The 22,011-nt window shown below is 38.3% G+C and overlaps 1 pseudogene; it reads right to left on the bottom strand.

The window, feature by feature from the left end:
- Positions 1 to 5: 5 nt before the first annotated feature.
- On the bottom strand, positions 6 to 11,927 carry LOC113092978 (cytokine receptor-like factor 3; annotated as a pseudogene).
- Between the last annotated feature and the right edge of the window lie 10,084 nt (positions 11,928 to 22,011).

The raw sequence follows: 22,011 nt of genomic DNA, 5'->3' as shown, positions 1-22,011 counted from the left end.
GCTGGTAGCTGGTTGGTCATCTCTTTTCCGTTCACAAACACAGCACCTGGAAAATGGAAAGCACATGGGAATTAACACTAATGTTTACTGCTGTTTGTGACAAAAGACACTTATTTGATTTAAACTCAGGGAAGGTTGTTAGCCAAGTTCATTTTTAAATCACCCTAAACTATCCATTTCAGTCAATCAGTTTCAAAAATACTGAAATTACTCCACCCCAAAGTGAAAATTCTCATTAATCACTTACCCCCATGTCATTCAAAGCTGTAAAAGCTCTGTTCGTCTTCGTAACACAATTTAAGAACCTGGGGCTTGAGACTGTCCATAGACCGCCACAAAGATGCACTGTTTATACGTGTATTAAGCTTTGATTGAAATAAAACAGCACATCCTTGTGGCGCGGAGGACACAGAAGAGCACACGCAGCACAGTGGTATGGAGGGACACGGAGACCGTTGAGAAGAATTATTGAATAAAGTAGTTTTTTTTGTTTTCTTTGCTTACAAAAAGTGTTCCCGTCACCTCATATAACCCAGATTGCACGTCTGATGGCAGATGGACTATTCTGACAATGACTTTTCATTCCTTTTGTGGACCTTGACTCTGTTATTTACTTGGCAGTCTATGGGACAGTCCCAAGCCTCCAGGATTTCATCCAAAATATCTTAAATTGTGTTCTGAAGATGAACGGAGCTTTTCTGGTTTGGAACGACATGAGGTAAGTGGTTAATGACAATTTCATTTTAGGGTGGAGTATCCCTTTAATTTGATTCATTTTTTATTAATCTCCCAGAAGTCCGTGAGTGTTCATTTAACTGTTTTAGCAATAAACATGAATACTTACCTAACATTTATTATGCTTTGTTAAACCGATTACATATCACTTTGGCTTGTGTTCATTGTGTTTGCTTAACACTGTCTGCAAATTAAGCCTTGATTATTTCTAGATTGTTACAATAGTTTTTTTTCTTTCAAATCAACATGGCAGCAATAGTAACTGCTTTCAAGATTAATTCACATTGAAGAAGTTTTTTCAGCTTTGCCATCAGCGGAAAAAATAAATGATATTTTAAAAAGTATTCAAATAGAAAAAATTCAATATATTTCGTATTGTACTGTATTTTTAATCAAATAAAATGCAGGTCTTGATGAGCAGACGAGACTTTCACCGGCCCGAGACTTTTGAACAATAATGTATATACTGAATATCTTAAAAAAGTTGTATAAATATTATGATAGTTTTAAGATATGGTCGGTGCTTCGTTACCATTAGTGGAGATGCAGACAGCCTGATCCCTCTGCAGTGAGTCGGGTGTCAGTTCTGCTGTCCGCACACACACCCCAAACTGTCACGCTTATCTGTCTGTCCAGCAGCTGTGATCCTGCAAAACAAACCAAAAATCAGACACACATGAGTGCCAATACGATTAAGCCTCCTGATATGTTACTGTAAAAATGTTCTTTGTGATGATTTCTGCATCTTTTTCCATATGTACTGTAATCTGATCTTAGCCTATTAATAGCATCCCGGTGTCATATATCCCACAATGATATGCTATGAGAATATGTGGAAGAATGAAACGCTGATGTACTTGAAGGTGAGGGTCTGGCCACAGAAGTACGTGGGGGAGTTGGAGTACAGCACACCACCGCTACCAGGTGATGAATCATTGCGCATGGCGATGTTCTTCCTACTGCTTAAAATGTAACCATCCACGCCTGGAAGCCATTCTGTAAACACACAATAAAACAACCTTCATGTAACACTTTCACACTCAGTGGAGGCGTTTTAGTTAAAATGTCCACTGAAATTTGTACATTTACTCACCCTCAAGTAGTTCCAAACCTGTATGAATTTCTTTCTTCTACTGGACATGAAAGATGATATTTTGAATGTGTTAACCAAATGGTTGGTGGTCCCCACTGACTTCCATTTTATGGAGAAAAACTACTACTTGAGGGTGAGTAAATGACAATTTTCATTTTTGGGTGAACTATCCCTTTAAGACATGCAGCGTAATATTAGAGTGCGTTTGCAATTTCAGGCTTTCGTTCCGGTTGTACCGTGGGGTGCTAGCGTGGTGTAGCCGGTCTGTGGGATGCTCCACAGGGCTCCATTCGGTTCGGCCCTCTCCTCTGGCACACACACGAAACAGGTAGTCGATGTGGGGGTCAAGATGGAGCACCAGGAAACTCAGGGTCTTTTCCAATGTATGCGTCGCTCGTACTGAGAAGAGTTACCCCCCGACGGTACTGCAAGCGGGTAGTCTTGAGGGGTGAAGTCATCGTCCACCTACACACAAACAGTAAGCATCACCAACGGGTCGCCTGCCTTGTGATTTTGCCAAGTAAGACATGTTCTGGATCAACATCCTTTCTGTTGATTCTGGATCAGCAGTTACGGTCCAAAATACAGATCTAACCCAATCACTACCCCTAAACCTAACCCTACCCATCATTTATTCCTAAAATCAGAGGGAAATTAAACATCTAACCCTGATTGTAACTGACATTTCTTTGAAAACTTGTCGCTCAATTCTGAATTGGTTGATTGGTATGTTGATCCTAGGAACATGTTTTACTTTAGTGAAATCGAGTACACTATTACGAACAGGGTCACGCGGGGAAGAAAATTTCTGAAGGACATGAACAGGGGAGGCCAGACGCACCTTACACCAGCGCACCAGCACACCGCCCGGTCTCTCCACCAGCTCCTCAATCTGGACGGGCGGATGAGAGGCCACGCTGCCGTGCCGAGCCACGTGCGCACGGAACATATGCAGCAAAGAGTCGTCCAGCTGCGCAGACAGACACGGGACGTCCACCAGCACAGGTACCTCAGGCAGACTGACGACACAATGTGAAGACTCATTACTGTATCTGTTCATGATATATATATGAATGCAAATACAGATATCAATATCTTTATAGTTTATGTTATTGGTGTGAATGGCCTTTAGCGAGGAGTTAACTGCTCTTCAGATTTCTTCTGTATTTTACCATGAACGCTTCTCATTCTTTTTCCCAAACTGAGGGACGCGTCAGTTTTATTTCCTGATGTATTTGTTCTCTTATAATAAGGCTTAATTGCTAAATTTAATATATCATTTTAACCCTTAACTGCGACCCCACCAAGAAAAAAGCATTTGAAATTTTTGGTTAGTTTGCAGTTTCTTATCCTCCTTATGTTCCATTAGTTACCACACTCAATGTATTTTTTTCAACACGTCCACATAATTTTAAAATATCGGCCTCTACCAAATGGTTGATATTCCACTTTTGGCAAAAGTACCGGAATCATACACATACTATGGAAATCAGAAAATATGAACTATAATGAATGATCAGAAAGTTATATTTCAGCAAATAGTACATTCTGACAGCAGAAAGGATTATCTTGAAAAACATTAGCTTAGCTTTTCTACGTTTACCATAAAGTGACAAATCAACCATTTGGTTGAGCAGGCAGTTAAAGGGTAACCAAAGGATAATTCTAAAACACTTTCAGATTAAATATCTTGTTTATTCTAAAACAAAGGATAATATTTAAATGGCATCCACAATGGCCACGATTAATTGCTGTAATGAGTGTAGGCATGTAGAAACTTGATCCTTGGGTACATTTTAATCATGTAAAATGAATCACAGCTAAGGCAGCATGGTTTTATAACGCTAAGCTTGAGTGATCCAGCACACCCCTGCTGTTACAGTGGCCATCTCTCCATTATACTTTGAGCAGATGAGTCACAAAACAGATGAATCATAAAACCAGGCATTAGTAAAGGTTAGGTGATACATTTTTTTTTTTTAATGAGTGCTTTAGTAATTATTTGAATACGGTCTTCTGAACTCCTGGAAAAGAGGGGTTTGCTTTTTGTGTTCTCCAGGTCTGAATCTCCGTGTATTCATATAATTGAGAGTGACGGTGTGGTTTCAAAGCTCTTCTCCATTCACTGATCCAGCTGAGGTTTGTTAAGTGAATGAATTTGCGTGCTCCTCACCTGTCCAACTGGATCTGGAGGGCTTTCTTAGTGAAGCTGCCCAGCTTGTCCTCCTTCTCATTTATACCACAGCGGATGGCAGCCTCCCCTGAAGGGACAGTCATATAACATTCAGAACTGAACCTTAGGCAGTGTAGCGAATAATCAAATAAGCTCTTGAGGAAATTACAGCAAACAAGTTGTTATATGGTGGCAGCACTGTTTGTGTTAAATGGTTTAAAAACACTTAACATTTAATCAGCTAACAATTTAATAAGTGGCAATTATCCAAATGGCAGTGCTGGTTCATATGAGCCAGTAGGTTCAAAAATGTGATTATTTTCTATACCCACTATACCTTCAGATAATCAAATTGCTGCTATTCAAATATTTATTAAGCATACGTCCAGCCTGATTTTGTATCATCCCACTGACATAGTCCAACAATCTTACATATGAAAGAAACTGACTGCTGGTCCTCATCTGGCACAAGGCGAAATCTAATTTTCTGATCTGATAAATACCTTCTCATAACAAATATGTCTGGTCTTTACATACTTTAAATCCCATGAAATCGGATTAGTGTGACTGTAGTTGAAGAATGAACAATGACAGACGCACCCTCTCGGAGCAGCTCATCAGCTGTGCTGACTCCATGCTCAATGAGCTTCTGACAGTCATCTAAAGGACTGACACTGTCCAGCTCGATGTTGTCAACCTCTTGAAGCAGAGTGTTCAGCCTCTCGGTGAGCAGTCGACTCACTGCCGTCTGCAGCTCCTGAAAGTGCCGTTGCAGAGCCTCACGCGTTTGACTGGCACTGCCACGCACCTGAACACACACACACACACACACGATTTACTACAAACATCTGCAGTACATATAGCTCAATAAATCCACATTTCCACAAACCACAGGCTAAAAAGACATTTTTTGATTTTAATCTAGTGCAATATTTAACCAGGATTGTTTTCTAAACTAGGTTTAAATTACAGTGATTGACAGATGATGTCTGTGGTGGCATTTCATAACTGAGATTTTAAACAGGATGCTGATGCCATTGTTGCAATGTTGTGATATATTATTAAATATTACGATAACTTTTTTAATTTTAATATATTTTAAAATGTGATTTGTTCCTGCAAATGGCAAAGCTGAATTTTCAGCATCATTACTCTAGTCTTCAGTGTCTCTTGATCCTTCAGAAATCTTTCTGCTGCTTATATATTGTTATAAATAAATATTTATTTATATATATATATATAATACTTAATCATATGTCCCATTGTCAGCATGTGAGATTGGCGATACACAATATTTTCATGCCAATTTATTTAATTATTTACTTACGTGAACCAACTCCAGGGTAGGGCTAAAAGCAGCCTAATATTAATGTAATCTATTAACTACACATTATATCTTTTTAGTCAAGTAGCATATGGATGTCATGTAAAAAATATTTTTTATATGACTGAATGTATTTAGAAAAATTTAATAAAAACACTGAAAGGTACTAATTCTAATGCTAACATTTCCTCAGCTACAGAAAACGAGCAAAGAATATTTACAGAATCAAAGAACACTGACTTCAGTCTAGTGCGAGTTTATGCACTAAAAAAAAAAACATTTTAAATCAATGAAGCTGTGTACACTGTATGATGAATACAATAATAATTGTAATAATTGAATAATAATAATTAAATTAAATAATAAAATACAACAATTAAATAATAATTGAATACAATAATAAATAATCTCTTATACATACACCATGTACATCTGCACTTTGTTTATAATGACAGGATTTGCGAGAGAGCAGAATTCAGTCAGCAAGCGCACGCTTGATTGGTTAGAACTCGCAACACTGTAAAAACACGTAAAAATTTAAATTGAACAAAGAAGCTTGAATATTAATTAGATAATACGACTATCAGCACAACCCTAAAAAATACGAGTTCACGTCTAAAGAAACAAGCTGATAATTAAATAAGCCTGATTTGAATGCAAAATACTATTCTACCATTATAGAATGCAACAAAATGATTCAGAAATGTAAAGGTGTACATTTAATCAGATACGTAATGAGGGGTGCTTAAAACTAAGACAGGAACTTGAGTGCCACAGTCTTGTTTTGTACATGAAGCGTAGGTCTGAAAGCGGAAGTGGTGAGAAATGAATGGCACATTTCAAATGTTCTTGATGCATCTTTCAGACGAACTACTTCACCTTCAGTAAATGGAGCCAAGAGTGACAGGAAGTCTGGTGGTTTTCAATGTAAAAAAAAAAAAGAAAAGAAAAAAAAAAAGTTCCTCTTGTGAACATGAAACTTGTGCTTGCAACAGAAGTTTAGCGTGGGCTTTTCAATGCCACGTATCAATGAACATTTATATGTTCATTGATACATGCTTCAAGTACACTATAGCTTAAAAACTATTGAACCATCACACACAAGCACACTCACACGGACATAAAAGGAGATGTTAAAGGCAAAATTACGCTCTGTAATTTAAGAATTCCTTGAGTCATATTTCTGGAATGAGGAAAGGTCTCATTCCCTTATAATCAGTGAAATTAAACGAAGCTCAAACGAAGGTGTTGACAATTTACACCATGGAACAGTACGTGTAGGTAAAGATAACGCCCTGTTGTCCAGGAAGTGGGAAGAGAGTCTAAAATAACACAGATAAAGTGGCGCAGGATAAATGGATGGACGCTGGTATTAATCAACCTCAGTGGAAAGTTCCAGACTCCGCTTTGTTTGCAGCTGACAGAGGAAATGCTTCTGTCCAGAGACGTGCATCATTCCTCAGACGCTCAAGTCTTATCAGCAACAATCTGAACATTTCGAGCCTGGACAGAATCCTCTGCCTAAATATTGTTACTCGTGACAATGCGCTGTGAGGAGTGGGTGGAGGGAGGAGGCAGGACCTCGGGCCTCTGCTGCTTTGGGTTTTGGGCGGCTATTAGAAATGCTGACTCCCCATCACAGGATGTTTAGACTTAGCCCAAAACTGGATCTCTGGGAACAAGCCAGGTCAGAACGGTCCTACAAAACTCTTTAGAACAGATGTGTAATGTCAAACGCACACTGACACACATGACCACTTTGGGTGGGGAATCAGCAGGGACTTGGCCTGATATATTGATATCTGAGCCACAGAAGAATAATAATAATAATAATCTTGTAACTCTGTTTAGTGTAATGATTCAAAATTATATTCTTAGCTTGTTTGGATATTGATCAAATTCAAAACAATATCTACAAGTGATTTATCTTTCCCATTAAAATCCCAAATCATGCAGTTCCTTGTTCACTACATAGCCAAATTTAGCAGTCTTTAAAAAAAAAAAAAAAAACCCAAGACAGCTAACACAGAGTGAAAGACTGTATTTTTTCAATCAGGTAGGGTACAAGTGATTTCAGAACATTTCAGCTAGTTTGTATTTATTGTGTATATATTATTTATTTCGTATAAGATTCATTTGGTTGAGTCGTGCTGCAATAAAGCGATTCCTTGTAGTCCTATGGTCATGGTGATCATCTCTTCAGCGCGCAGCTATTGGTCCTGAGCAGGATAATTTAAAAAATAAATTATACACGTTTGCTGAGAGAATATTAATACAGTACTGTGAAGCAAAATATCAGGATACTTTGACATTGATTTTGACATGAACATGCATATGCCATTTTGGATCAAATATACCACAGCTCTGTATGTTTACAATGTTCTGGCTCATGGGTAACAGGGTGTGGGAAACAGAGGCCATTTGTAGGGTTTAAGGAAGCCTCAGTGGCTGAGACCTGGTGTAACAACTTAAAGAGGAAGTAGAATAGAAACAGCTAATGTGAAATATACATAAAACTCAACCACGGACCAGGAAGCTGCTGTGCTTTTAATACATTAAGAGTTACAATACAGATGAGCCTCTACAACTGGAAGCTTGAAGTAGCTCTGCTTAAAAATGTAGTCTGACCTAAAGATTGACCACAAATGTTGTGCCCTTGCTGTGAACAACAGCGCATGTGATATGATCATATCAGATGCGATGCACATATGGGATCTCCCTCAGACAGCTGCACACGCTGTGAGGGTAATCGCAGTACCCCGGGGCGTCATGCAATCACTACTCAATGATCCTGAAAGTTTGGTTTAATTCTCTGTCCTGTTGTCCATGTGTTTACCGTCTCATAAGAGGAGCAGGAAATTACAGCCTTGTTTACACACTGAATGAAGCATTCTGGGAGGTGTGGGGGGGAGGGGAGAGGAAGTTGGGTAAGATGCCAGAAGCCAAGTCTGAAGATAACAGCGAGCTGCAGGCCAGCTTTACATCCTTCAGCCACCCTAGGAGACGTGTGGCATGAATCAGCCCTTCTGTACGGACCAACGGGCTTCCTGGCACAGAGGATCCAAGACAGCGGGAGTATCATTTACCCTCGCGCTCTCAAAAACACCCACATATGTCACATTATTTGGTTACGGTTTAGGGAACCACTGCCTTTGTGCAGCTGAATTGTTTCTGCCATTCTCAACAATGTGTTTGATGATTTTAGGCTATAGTGCATGCTGGGTGAGATCAATAGCAATTTCATTACCGTCTCTATGGGTTTGGCTTGACTGGAATGAGAGAGAAAACAGCGATCTCCTCCATGTAAATCTGTTTTTATGATAAGCAGCCATGACCGAGACATGGGTCAAGCAAAAGAGATGAGAAGGGAGGTTTTTCAGTTACTCTATTTGTGCCAGGGTTGTGTGCCCTTCAGAATTGAATTGAGGATAGATAGCCATAAATATGAATTTAATTGGAAAATAGCCAATTGTTAAATTCTGAGTTTTGGCCACCCATGATTTTTGCTGCCCACTGTGAAATATTAGGGTTTTAAAATACTACCATATAGAATATATATGAAATATATACCGACTGGCTGTTACTGTCACATTGCACAGTTTCTGTGTGGACTGGCACTTTGCTTGTTATTGAAAACCGGTTTCTTCTTGCAGTAGCAGTGCAGAGAGTCAGAGCCGTACCTGTTTGCGTGCCTGGCTGAGTCCATGCAGTCTCTGCTGTAGCTCGCTCCTGTAGTTTTGGGCTGCTTCAATGCTCTCCTTCGCCTCCTGCAGCAACGCCTCTGCCTCTATTGACATCCTTGTTGGCCTCTGCCAAATCACAAATATCAAGGGTAAAGTGTAGAAAAACATTGCCATTGATTGAGATAACTTTTACTTTGACTGGATCTATCACGTATGGGTTTACAGAGCATTCTAGAGAAAGGCTGAAACCAAGACACGCCCATTTCGGAAATTGTCACATTAACAAAGCTAAACTAATAATAACAGGAGTGTGAAATTCCACACAGGCCAAAAAACAGTCTGTTCTTCAGGTTCATAAATTGAACAGCAACTTTATGAAACCATCAGGCCATGGTTTCCACATCATGTGGATGTGAGGAAGCATGATTTGAATCATAACAACGGGTTCACAGCCTTATCTGTAGAGGTTTAGTACAAGAGAGTGATACAGTTGTGTATAGTTATGACTAAAAGGCAAAGACACTATAAAACTGAGAAACCAGAATCCATGTCAACTGCTGTAGCAGTGCAAAAGTCACAGGAGTCATGGAAATTAATCACTGGCCTGAAGACCACATGTATTGTGCTATAAATTCATAAAACTAAACCGAAGCAGTGAGTCAAAGAGCAGCACAACAGCGTGGGCCACAGTATTTGACAGGATGACATCAGTCTGTGTGACACTCAAACTACTCTGCCTGTTTGTGCTAGTTTAGAAAAGAAATCTTGCGAAATGGACATTTTAACATACAACTAATCATATATACTTTTAAAATAAGAGCCAAAAAGAGCAGCAGAGTCATTAGCCATCTTGAAGACTTGGCTAAAAACATCTCTTCCATCCTTTTTTTAACTCAAGGAATTATTCTAATTATATTCTAAAAAAAAATAAATAATAATACACACACACACACACACTACCTAGCTTTTGAATCTTTTTGTATTCGATCAGTTTCCTTCAGTTATTGTACCATTAACAAAAGCAAAAAAAGACCTCTAACATTAGCTTGCTTTATTCTTTTTGTATTGGTTTTCTTTTTATTATCTAAAAAGCCCTTGATGTGAACTGCATTAAGCAAACTGAGACTTGTTATAGCACTTGTATATCATTGCTCTTTTGTTGATTGCTTCCATTGTCTTCATCTGTAAGTCACTTTAGATAAAAGTGTCTGCTAAATGTAAAATATTTAAAATATATAGTTAACACTTTTGTATTTTTGTACAATAAACAAATCAGGTACGGTGTTGGGTCACCACTTGATGGAAAATCTGGATCTTGAAGCAAATACAGTCACACCAAAATGTATTGGGTTAATAAACAGCTCTCACGTCTTCACTGATCAGGCGATCTCCTTTAAGGCTAGCATGCTACAGTGAAACCACTTCCGTTGAAGATGACGTGAATGCAACTGCTCTATTCTTACATGTGCCCATGTGGCCTAAGTTCACAAGCATGACGGAACCTACCCATAGACACAACCCTGAACCAAAGCTACCACTCCACTTCTGTACAACAGTGCCTGTATAACACTGGTGTCATTGTGCAGGAGAAAACAGCTGCCTTTGTTTATGCGTGTAAATGAACTCAAATACCAGACAGGTGGATCGGCAGCAAGTTATTCAGTTTACTCTCGTTTAACACAAAAGGTGCTGACCCTAGTGCACCAGAGCAGAGAATGTACCGGTGCTTAACTCTCAGAAGCCCCCTTTCATCTATACACCTATGAGAGAGAAACCTAAATAACAAAACGTGACCTGCACCAACAAGCCTGTGAGTTTCCACAATCATCTACCTTATGATCAATGCATAAAAAAAAAAAAAATATTACAAACAGTGGAATATTTACCAAATTTTGACATTTCATGATCAAGGCAAAGGGAGGGGTTCTCCAAAATCATGGTCTAATCCTCTGATTTAGCAGCAGGGATCTCATCCAGACTGGGGTTAGTAATCTTGGCAAAGAGCATTAAAGACAAGCAATTACATTATCTGTTACTCTTCCAGAATCCTTTCCCACAAGTGAATCCATCAGGGAGCACAGCGGAGGACTAGCTGACTTTCAGTGGGACACGAATTACCTAGATGCAATGGCAAAAAAAATCTGCTGCCAAGAGACAATGTTGGGATTTCCAGTGTGAGGTGTAGCTGATCTGAGGATCATGTGTCCTAATTCACAATCTTTGACCGTTCACTGATAAGGGCCACGGTTTAAAGGGCCCTTCTATTAAGATGAAGTAAATAAGACGCATTTAAACAAAACACACAAACAGAAGGGTTTATAAACTTGCATTCTGCTGCCCTTCAGCTTTACACGTATGCGCTTCCATTAAAACTTCCAATCCAAGCATAACTGGGCAGTTATGTAAAGTGCAGTAATTCTCTTAAGAGCCATGCTGATGCACCGTGCACACTCAACATGTTTATACACGTCCAGCAACGGTGGAAATGAAAGGCAGCTGAGAGAAGAGCAGCACACATGGTAGCCCAAATGTCAACATCAGCTATGAAAAACATCTAAAATGTTGAGCAATTATTTTCAAACTCAAACAGCAGCTGCTCATGAGGCTCTTCTGTGAGGATCGCCACACCAACACTCATCACTTCAACTCAAGAGTTTTACAGTAACTTAAGCTCTTCAAGCTGCTCCACCCACAAACCTTCTCACGAAAAGACAACACCTCTAACTTAGCACTGAAAACTAAACCGTAACAAAAACATATGGGATTATTAAACGTTTTTTGCTGCATTACCTTAGGCGATCCGTTCTTGTGACATACTAACTTCTGCCGCAGAGTTCCGCCATTGACGCCCTGGCAACAGTAAAGAGCTGGAGACACATATTTTCACTTTGATACAAACCAGTCATCCAATCGGATGCCGCAGTGCTGTGTTTTCCTTCTGTCTGCTGTCAGCTCCAGCCAATCAGATGATTGAACCCATCTTGGCCCCGCCTGATCTTTTGTTAAAAACCAAAAGCGCATAAAAACGTCAGGTCCTTTGGCGTCATACAATAAGTAAAGATAACTTTTTTTAATCGCAAAATGAGAGCGGTTACGTTACAGATGTTTATTATGTAGGAATAGTATCAAAGGCCAAGATTTTCAGAACGAACATCTACAAACAACGTTGTCACAAAGCGGAATAGAAAACTTACTGTGGAGTAGAGACGGTTTAGCTACAGATATTATAGTGCCTATAGTTATCTTGTCTATTTGGTTATTTATTGCAAAATACACTCACTGGCCACTTTATTAGGTACACCTTGCTAGTACCGGGTCCACCCCTTTTGACTTCAGAACTGCCTAAATCCTTCGTGGCATAGATTCTACAAGGTGTTGGAAACATTCCTCAGAGATTTTGGTCCATATTGACATGATAGCATCACACAGTTGCTGCAGATTTGTCGGCTGCACATCCATGATGCAAATCTCCCGTTCCACCACGTCCCAAAACTGCTCTATTGGATTGAGATCTGGTGACTGTGGAGGTCATTTCAGTAAAGTGAACTCATTGTCATATTCTACAAAGCCAGTATGAGATGATTTGAGCTTTGTGACATGGTGCATTATCCTGCTGGAAGTAGCCATAAGAAAAGGGGTGGACATGGTCAACAACAATACTCAGGTAGGCTGTGGTGTTTAAACGATGATCAGTTGTTACTAAGGGGCTCAAAGTGTGCCAATAAAATATCCCCTACACCAGTGGTCTCAAACTCAATTCCCGGAGGGCCACAGCTCTGCAGAGTTCAGCTCCAAATCACACCTGCTTGGAAGTTTCTAGTAACCCTGAAGACCTTGATTAGCTGGATCAGGTGTGTTTGATTAGGGTTGGAGCAAAACTGTGCAGAGCTGTGGCCCTCCAGGAATTGAGTTTGAGACCACTGATCTAGAGTTTCGTATGCAGAATTATCATTTCAAAGAAAATGTTTAAAATATTATTTATATATTTTCTGTATTTAATATATAAGATTTGGAATGTTGTGATAAATTATATTGCCTGATGTAAAAAAAGAGAGTATTATATATTTGTATTGCATATGTAAATAAATAATAATTAATAATTCATATGGGGTTTTCAGTGTGGCAGTTTAATGTTAGAGTAAAGCGTGTAATGATTTGCTGTGCTGGTGAAGGTTTTTTTTTTTTTTTTTTTTTTTGGCTAGTTGGCTCCAGTCAGGGTATGTGTTTACTATGCTGATGTTACATGTGTTCACTGTTGAACAGTGTTGTAGCACCAGAGGTTTGGTAGCTGCTTTGTGTGGGCAATGAAAGCCAATTATATACTCATACAGTGTTATTTTGTGATGACTCAATAAATGGATGGTATTTTATGATATGAAATTTTATAGCTTGAAGTAAAAAAAAAGCCTATTACAGTATGTTTGCCTCTAAATTAAATTCTTATAGGGTTCAGAAGGAGCCGCTTATTTAATAATCTAATCAAGCTACATATAAGCTGCTGCTTGCCTTACTTTAGCAACGGTCTTCTAGCATTTCTCCTCCTCCCCACCTCCATCCTCACTCCTTTAAGATATTCTGCCCTATATACAGAAGCTATCTATTTAGTAGTCTCATAGGGGGTAAATTGGAGCTTGGGTTGCTTCATCCTTGAGCCCCTCCTTTGCATACAGCAAGCCAAATACCCTTAATCACTTATGAAGTAACATGAACATCATCATATGTAGCCTATTCTTTAGGCAAATGTAAAATATCACTCCTGTGATATGCAATTCGCTTGTAGTCTACATTATTAACGGTGCTTGATGCTGGGATATTTCTCCTAAAATTCTTCCTCTTGCAAAGCTGGCTGTGAAAATAGTTTAACCCTTTATTATGAATTGAAATATTTCTTGCACAAGAATATTCGAATTAAGCTCATTACTTTATTTAATATTATTTAAACTGTTGCCAAAAAATCTGACACCTAAAAGCTTTCAGAACTGTCAGAAAAGTGTGTGAGACTACATGAAATTTGATATTCTCAGGTTTCATTGGAGTTGAATACAGCGTCTTTAGAAAGGGTGGTAGCCACAAGAGGCCTGTCTCCACCCATATACTGCATGCCAAAAAAATATTGCTGAATTGTAATGTACGCAGCGAACACTAGAGATCTGCAAGTGTGAAATGACATCTCAGAACGGATTTTCTATTATGTAACACTGGATGGCGCTGGATCACAATCAGCAGATGTTACATGGTCAGTTATATCTGGATGAAGGATGTGCAGATATTAATGATGGTGATGATGATTAGGGCGAATCAATGAAAGTTCAAGTTCAAACACGAGTGCAACAGATCAGCCTTTCCTATCACTAGTTTGTCATCTGTTTGTTAAATGTTTTCTCAAATATTTCATATCTTGTGTTGTTGGTTGCTGATTGATTATTAAACCAGTGTGCTAAAGAACATTCTGGGATTATTAATAATCAGACTGATTCAGATACAAAGGACTTTAGGAGTTCACATTTGAAGATGAAACAGTATATGGACTTGTTAAGAAGTTTTTTTTTCCCTCAGTGTTGTTATGCAATAAAATGACAAAGGGATAATTCAATTGTTAACATTTACTTTCTATCACATCACCTATATGACTTTCGTGGCACATAAAATAAGATATTTTGAGAAATGTCTCTATTTTAATTTTCTGAGGTGGTAAATTTAGTGTTAAGTAGCCATGAATAGAACATGACAGTCATGACTGGATTCTGCCCTGAAAGAGGGTCATTGTGCTTTGACTTGGATATAAGAATCTGAAAGAAACCCCATGTAGTTAAGACAATAACTCTGAGCAGGCATTCAGGGAACCGTTTTGTTTTGTAGGCTTCATGCAGCCAAGCTCTTTTTGTACCCTACTTTGTAATCTTCAGGCTTCTTAAAACTGAAGGACTGACAGCATTTGCTAGATTTGAGAGGTAAGAAAAACAAAACTGTTACTGTGTTAATTTTTTTTTTTTTATGTTTAAGAAAAACAGAACCAAGGAAAATACCATAAATCAGTAGCAACAGTGCATATCTGAAATGCTCAACCTTGCAATAGGAAATTCACCTTCCAGCATCCATGGAGATAAATTGGACTAACTTACTAGTATGCATTTTATGTTGTTATTATTATTATTAGTTGTAGTACAAGTAAGTAATAAAATAGTGACTTATACTTTTTCATATTTTCTAATAGTGTCTAATATATTTTATTATTAACCAAATTATTAAATATCTACTCATTAGTGTAGTATTTACTCATTAGATACTACTTAATCCAATAGAGACTAGATAATGGTTTTTCATTGCATATTAATCATTATTCTTTTACTAATTCTTCCACGAGATATGACTGATTTGTTATTAGTATGTATTTATGAGAAACCATTATATATTGTTGTTGGTAACATTTCTTATCTAATTTGTTATTTGCTTTATGGACATGATGACTAGTAAATGGCTACTTTATAATTACATTTTGTTAATATTTGTTAGCAATTTAGCCATATTTGACAATGGATAGCTGCCACAGTTGCAAAGGAAGGCTATTGGTGAATAATTAATTACCTAGGCTACTAGTGAGATTATTTAATATCATAAAAAAAATACAAGTTCGTTTCGAGGACTGAAGTTAAACGGGTTTCCAAATAGTGCTCAGGTGAGTCATGTTTCTGATCGGGTCTAATCCACTCTTGGTCGGTGTGTACAAAACAAAAGCGCCAGCTACAGGACAAGGCTGTTTCCAGCAGCATGTGTTATGATGTCCCGTAGCATGTGGCTGTCAGCGCTGGAATACGGGGGTGTTCCTACACACAGGGACCGCCCTCTGGATGAAGCGGAGCCATTTACCACAGCAATGTCAGCCCAATCCGAGGCTGGGGAAATGCACGTTGCACGATCCCTGTGTGGACCCATCGCAGCACAGAAAATAACTGTGTGCGTACTACGGAGCGATGGTACCGCCGACTGATATGTCTTCAGCACAGCTTCAAGGATCCCAGGAAAAAACGCTCATGGTATTTTAAAGAAACATTGATTTTGCATATTTGAATGCGTCGCATCAACTCCGCTCACGCCACCAAATCGTGTTTGGAGCTGTGTTATCTGATGATGGTTTTCTAGAACAGACTGTTCCATCACAACAGAGACTGAAGATCCGATCCATCACCGATGCTTTATTCGCAAGTCCGTCACAGTGCTGCTAATATTCTCTTCTCGACATCGGAATAAGAACATCTGTGATTCTCAGGAGCCAGCTGCACCAGCTCTACAGTATTCGAGCATCCTTCCGCCAGTGTGCATCATCATCATCATCATCATCATCATCATCGCGCCCTGCAGCTCCATCGCAAGAGGGAGGATCCGCAGAGGAGCTCTCTGGGCAACACTACACACACATTCAGAGGATGCTTTGGATGTAAGATAAATAACGATGGGGAAAGATCAGGAATTACTTCAAGCGGTGAAGACTGAGGACCTGATGACGGTGCAGAAGCTCCTGCAGAGGCCCAAACCTGGGAAAGCAAGTAGGTTTTGCTTGATTATAAAAAAGCATTTGCATTATTGCTTGCCATGTTATGGCTGAAAGAGGCAAGAGATATCTTGATTAATTGGATCTTTCAGTTGAGAAGGCGAACACTTGCCCTGCTCTTTAATTATGGCTAGAGATGTTCAGGATTTCACTCAAGCTGTTGAAAATACCAAAATATGCTGTGTTTTGGGTGCTGATGTCCTCATCACGTGTCTTAACTAGCTTTGCCATCTTGGTGAACATCTTGGTTTTGGTGGTTCACCAGTTAGACCAGTATAGAAATTCATTACTGGACTGAGCTGGTCTTTGAAAGGTTCCCAGTGCTGGATACTGTGGTGTTCCCGACTGTCATGTGATTGAAATCACGGTTGTTTATAAATCAATCAATTAATTAATTAATTATTATTATTCTTTTAAAATAAAGTTCTGAGTTATTCACTTGATTTGCAATTTGCAAGTTACAATGATGTTTTCACCGTAAAGGGGCATTCAGCTGTTAATGAATGCTGTTTGTGCATGTGAATTATATGAACATTATTGAGCTTGTTTTGGAAATAAATGTCTTTCAAGAGGCAGAAAATTCTAGACACAGCTGTCTGGTAAACATGAAATATTTTTGCTATTGAGAAACGAAAAAAAAAAAAATTTGTAAACTGTAATATTCAGTTGAAAAGCAAGTGTGAACATTCATATGCCCATCTAGATTGAGCTTCTGATGTTCTGCTTTGCATACCACAGACAGAGGTGGCTGCACCTCAAAATTCATTGTGCCGGTCTGCTTTCTATCTCCTCCACCACATCTGTGACATTATCAGCAGCGTCTCACACAACAGCTCGACTGAGATTTCTTTGTCTCACATGCCTGTCTGTGTCGAGCGTGTTCGGATTAGAAGAACCCCGGGGGCTCGAGGCAGAGAGCCACGGCCATCACAACGCTCTTCTGAGCACCAGACTCTGTTCTCCAGTGTGGCAGCAGCACACTCCTGTTCGGCTAAACACTGCCCCCTGTAATGATGGGTGAACGAGCATGAGGTGCAGCCTCATCACTGCACTTTCACAATAGGAGAGAGAGGAAGGAGCTGTCAGCGAGCATCTTCACTTGGCTATGTGCCATCGAAGCAACACGTAGATTTATGTTGTAAACTATGAAGGCTTTTTGGCCCTGAATGTGTACGAGGCTGCTCTGTGGGGATAAACACTGACTGTGATATAATCTTGGAGTATTGTGTCTTTTATAGTTGGTTATTTCAGGACATGGTTAATTATTGTAAGTCATTTCATTTATATTTTGAAGGATACAGGTGTTTTGAGAGCTTCCCTTATGAAGACCTGTGTTGAGTTCATATGTCATGAAAGCAGTAGAGCTTTACAGACAAGTTAATGCATTTCACACAAAAACAATGCATCAGCTTCTTCAAACAGAGAGTGATACACCTTTGTGGAAGCGTCGGTTTGGATTTTATTTAAAACTGTACCTCTGTTTTGGAAACACGATGCTACCCAGAAGCCAATTAGTTCTAGTCACAGCAACTGCAGTCTCCTGCTTGACAGTGATTGGTTGTGCTTGGATGCTGTCTGGGCTCTGTAACCAAGTTTTAGTCAATCGACTGAAATATGGTATTTGCATTTGTTTTGTACATAAATCCTATCATGATAAAGCTATAGCTTATTCGTTCAAGATAATATTGACTATAGCTTTGAACAATCAAGTGGCTGGTTGTGAACATTTTGGTATATATTCTGGAAATGCTAATGATTCTTAAACATAGGAACATTGACAGGAGACGGCAGATAATAGTTCCTTTATACATTCGAAAACATATTAGTTTTCATTTACAGTGTTTTTCTGGCTGGTACTAGTACATTTACATTAGTACAGCATTTAATTTCCTTACAATTAAATTACCTCTTATTGAACCAGAGCAGAAAATCATGTAGCTGCACTGTGCTGTAGAATTACAATGATTATCTCTGTATTCATTATAGTAATCTTCCATTTCTCAATAACACGTTTGAAGATTGATTCTAATAGTTTGGTGTCCTGTGCTGGTGCTTAGGTTCCCAGCATGCATTGTGGCATAAATTATGCAGTTGCGTTTGCATACTGGTCTGCTGATTTATTTTGTTGTTGTTGTTACTTGGTTGTAATGCTCAGTGATGTTCAGAGTTTTTAAATCTAAAATTGTTTGTTAATTGTGCATTTTGTATGCTGTTATCAATGTGTGCACATTGTGTATATTTTTGTACTTGTTATTTATGTATGTACAACATTGCCACATTGCAAGTTATGAAGTTATGTAAATGTTGGCAGTATGGTGAGGGGAGTTCAGAAAAACATCATAAAACTTCCCCCAAAAAGTGAAACGAAGCTGCTGGCCAAGCTCATATTTGCACTCACTGCCAGTCAATATTAAGACAGTGGCTTGGAGCCCTGTAGCTAATCCAAGTAATCATTAACTTCCACTGCGTTAATGTGATGATTGAATTGCCGTGCAGATGGCTTTAAGTGAGTCGCAGAGAGAGAGAAAGAAAAGAGGAAGAGTGCTGGGAGGGAAAGCAAGGGAAGCAGAAATAAGACACATCTCACTGGATGGTTGGCCACCTTAAGGGGATTTTAGAGGTGAGCAGGACTCTCGTGCAGATGTCTCACATGGAGGGTGAACCTGCTTTTCTGTCCATTTTTCTGCAGTACTGAGGTCTGCATTCTGAGGTGTAAGTGTGTATATGAGCCCAGAGGGAGGGTGAACTGGAAAGAGTGTTTCCAGACCATATCTGCACAGCATTTTCCCACGTGTTCAGCACTTTCTTCACCTTTTCTGCAAACATTCGTTGCAGAAGCCTACAGAAAGTAATACATCTGGAATACAGTAATCTATTGCCGTAAATTGCTGATTAGTTTCATTGACTGCACATTCTGATGGAAGATGTGACGGATGGGCTATCCGCTCTCCACCTTTACAACCTGTTCACGTCTCCCCGCAGCAATTAGAGCTGAGCTATTTTAGCAGTTGAAACATATGGAGTCCCTAAGGAGAAGAAACTTGTAGGCCTCATTCACTCTGCTTTCCTCTGTCAGCTTTATTCTGGTGTTTTGGAGTGAAATAATCTGGTGAAAAAATGAACACCATGGGGGCGAAGTGCTAGATTGATGGATGACTCTCAGCCCACCAAAGTAGTGATACTGTTGAAATAGGTAGGATGTGGTTGGAGGATGTTTTTTTCTGCATATTTCTAAGCTCAGAGCTCAACTGGTTGGTCAGGTGGTTGGAAATCCTCGGCAGTGGGTGTCCATGGAGATATCTGACATCTGTGTGACCATCCAGGACAAGTGTAAATGGAATGTGGGTGATTGACATGACACGACATGATTATATGACTATATTTAAATGTCCAAAGATTATATAACAAAATCAGGTTTTAGTAAGTACTCAAAACATGAAAAAAACAAATTTGCAGTGATCGCTCCATGCATGTTTTCTCTTTTCAAACAAACAAACAAAAAAAATAATAGTAGTGAAATCCTAATATTAAAATGAAATAATGTAAAAAACAATTGGCTTGATACTGGGAATACTGGAAATAGTGGAAAGTTTTGTGTTGTAGTGAGGATTTGTGGTATTGTATAGGAAACTTAGCCATATGTCATCATAAATTAAATAAAAACAATTACACTTTATTAAAAAAGTTCTTAATTTTCTTGTATTCAAACCACACCAATAAAGAGTTATTTATTTTTCATTGGGTCAAGTTATAGATGTGAATCATTACCCTAAATTATTTTAATTGGATGAATGAAACCTTTTTTTTTTTCAGTGCAGAAAAAATTAATAAATAAAACAAAACAATAAAGCATCTGAAGGACATCAAAATACCAATAAATGAAAAATAGTATGTGAAATGTTTTCTTTCTAACATTTTACAGTGAGACTCAATTTGTTAACATTAGTTAATGCATTAGATATCATAAACTAACAATAAACAGCATTTTTTAAAACCGGTTTATGTTAATTAACCATTATTCGTTGTTAATTCATGTTCGCTCATAATAAATGATAGGCTACTACTTCAAATGCCTCAGTACGTTGAAATGAACATTAAACAAGATCAATAAATGCTTTGATAGAATTTTTTTAATGATGCATTAACTATTGAATTAATGTTAACATACAGAACCTTGTTTTCTGAAACAAATAAATCAAATACATTTGTATAGAATATATAGTTCTGCCACACCAGATTTAAAAAGTTAATTATTTAATTAATAATTTAGTAAAAAATAAAAAATAAATAATTCAGGTATCACTTTTGAGGTATCAGTTATCTGTATCAGTATGTGTAATACAACAATAGTTCACTAAGAGAATGTCAACCACCCATTGTCCTGTTTTTGCCTTGGTCCCCTGGAGCAATTACAACACATGACCTTAATCTGAGGACCTGACCCACATAATCCTGAAGGTAGAGGGCGACAGGAATCTTAAGCACATTAACTGTTGCCGATTCCTCCAGCATGTTCCTGCAATACTCTGTTATGTATAAATGTGCTTATCCCTATCACTTTGATCAGACTCCCCAGCACAGTGCACATTAATTCTGTTTACATTTTGTTATAAAAGCCTTAAGTGTCTAATTGCAGTTTTGATGATAAACCCGTAGTGTTCTTAAATCAAAAATTGATAATTAAAGGGTTGAAAAATGCCCTTGTACAGTTTTGAAAGTCTATAAAACCTTGTGCTATTGTGAACTTCAATGGGAGGTGTGAAGAGAAACGGGATGAAGGCCGACAGCTGTTATGTAACCTCACACAATGGAGTCGTGAGTGTGGTGGAGGTGGGTGGACACAGAGAGAGGCTGGATAGTGGACTCTGTGTTTTGTCACTTCTTATATGCTGCAGTGCTAAAGAACATCCCCTGAAAATTTTAACTGAATTGATCATTGAAACTGAATTTTGAGAAGTTTTAAATTTGTCCCAGATATATATAGGTTTCAGATAATATAAAAATCTCAATTTTAAAAAATGTACCCTATGACTGGTTTGGTGGTACAGGGTCACAAATCCACTACAACACACATAGTTGATGTGTTTTTGTAATTTGTTCTAATTTAATAAAATACACATTTAAGTATTATTATTGAAATTGTTGAAACCATTTTAACCATTTTTTTTTAAACAGTCCTGTACATTTTTTAATTTTATTATCCTTATTTTTCCCTCATAAATATCTTGATTCACTTGATTCAAATATATTCCATTCCATCATCTCAAAAACAAAATTTTTGCTAAACCTTTGGAAAGTGCACATGCATGTTCTTAGTAGTATAAGTTTCTAATGAAGGCCACTGCAGCAGTCATTCATCACAATCCTCACCCCAAATAAACAGATTTAATGAGCGACTGACTAAGAGTGACTCAGTAAATCTGATGGTACTGAACATTAGAATCTTTTCTAAAC

The sequence above is a fragment of the Carassius auratus genome, unplaced genomic scaffold (genome assembly GCF_003368295.1).
Source record: "Carassius auratus strain Wakin unplaced genomic scaffold, ASM336829v1 scaf_tig00214801, whole genome shotgun sequence".
In the NCBI taxonomy this organism is placed as follows: domain Eukaryota; kingdom Metazoa; phylum Chordata; class Actinopteri; order Cypriniformes; family Cyprinidae; genus Carassius; species Carassius auratus.
The sequence above is the reverse complement of the archived record's forward strand: the minus strand, read 5'-3'. Positions and strand labels throughout refer to the sequence as shown.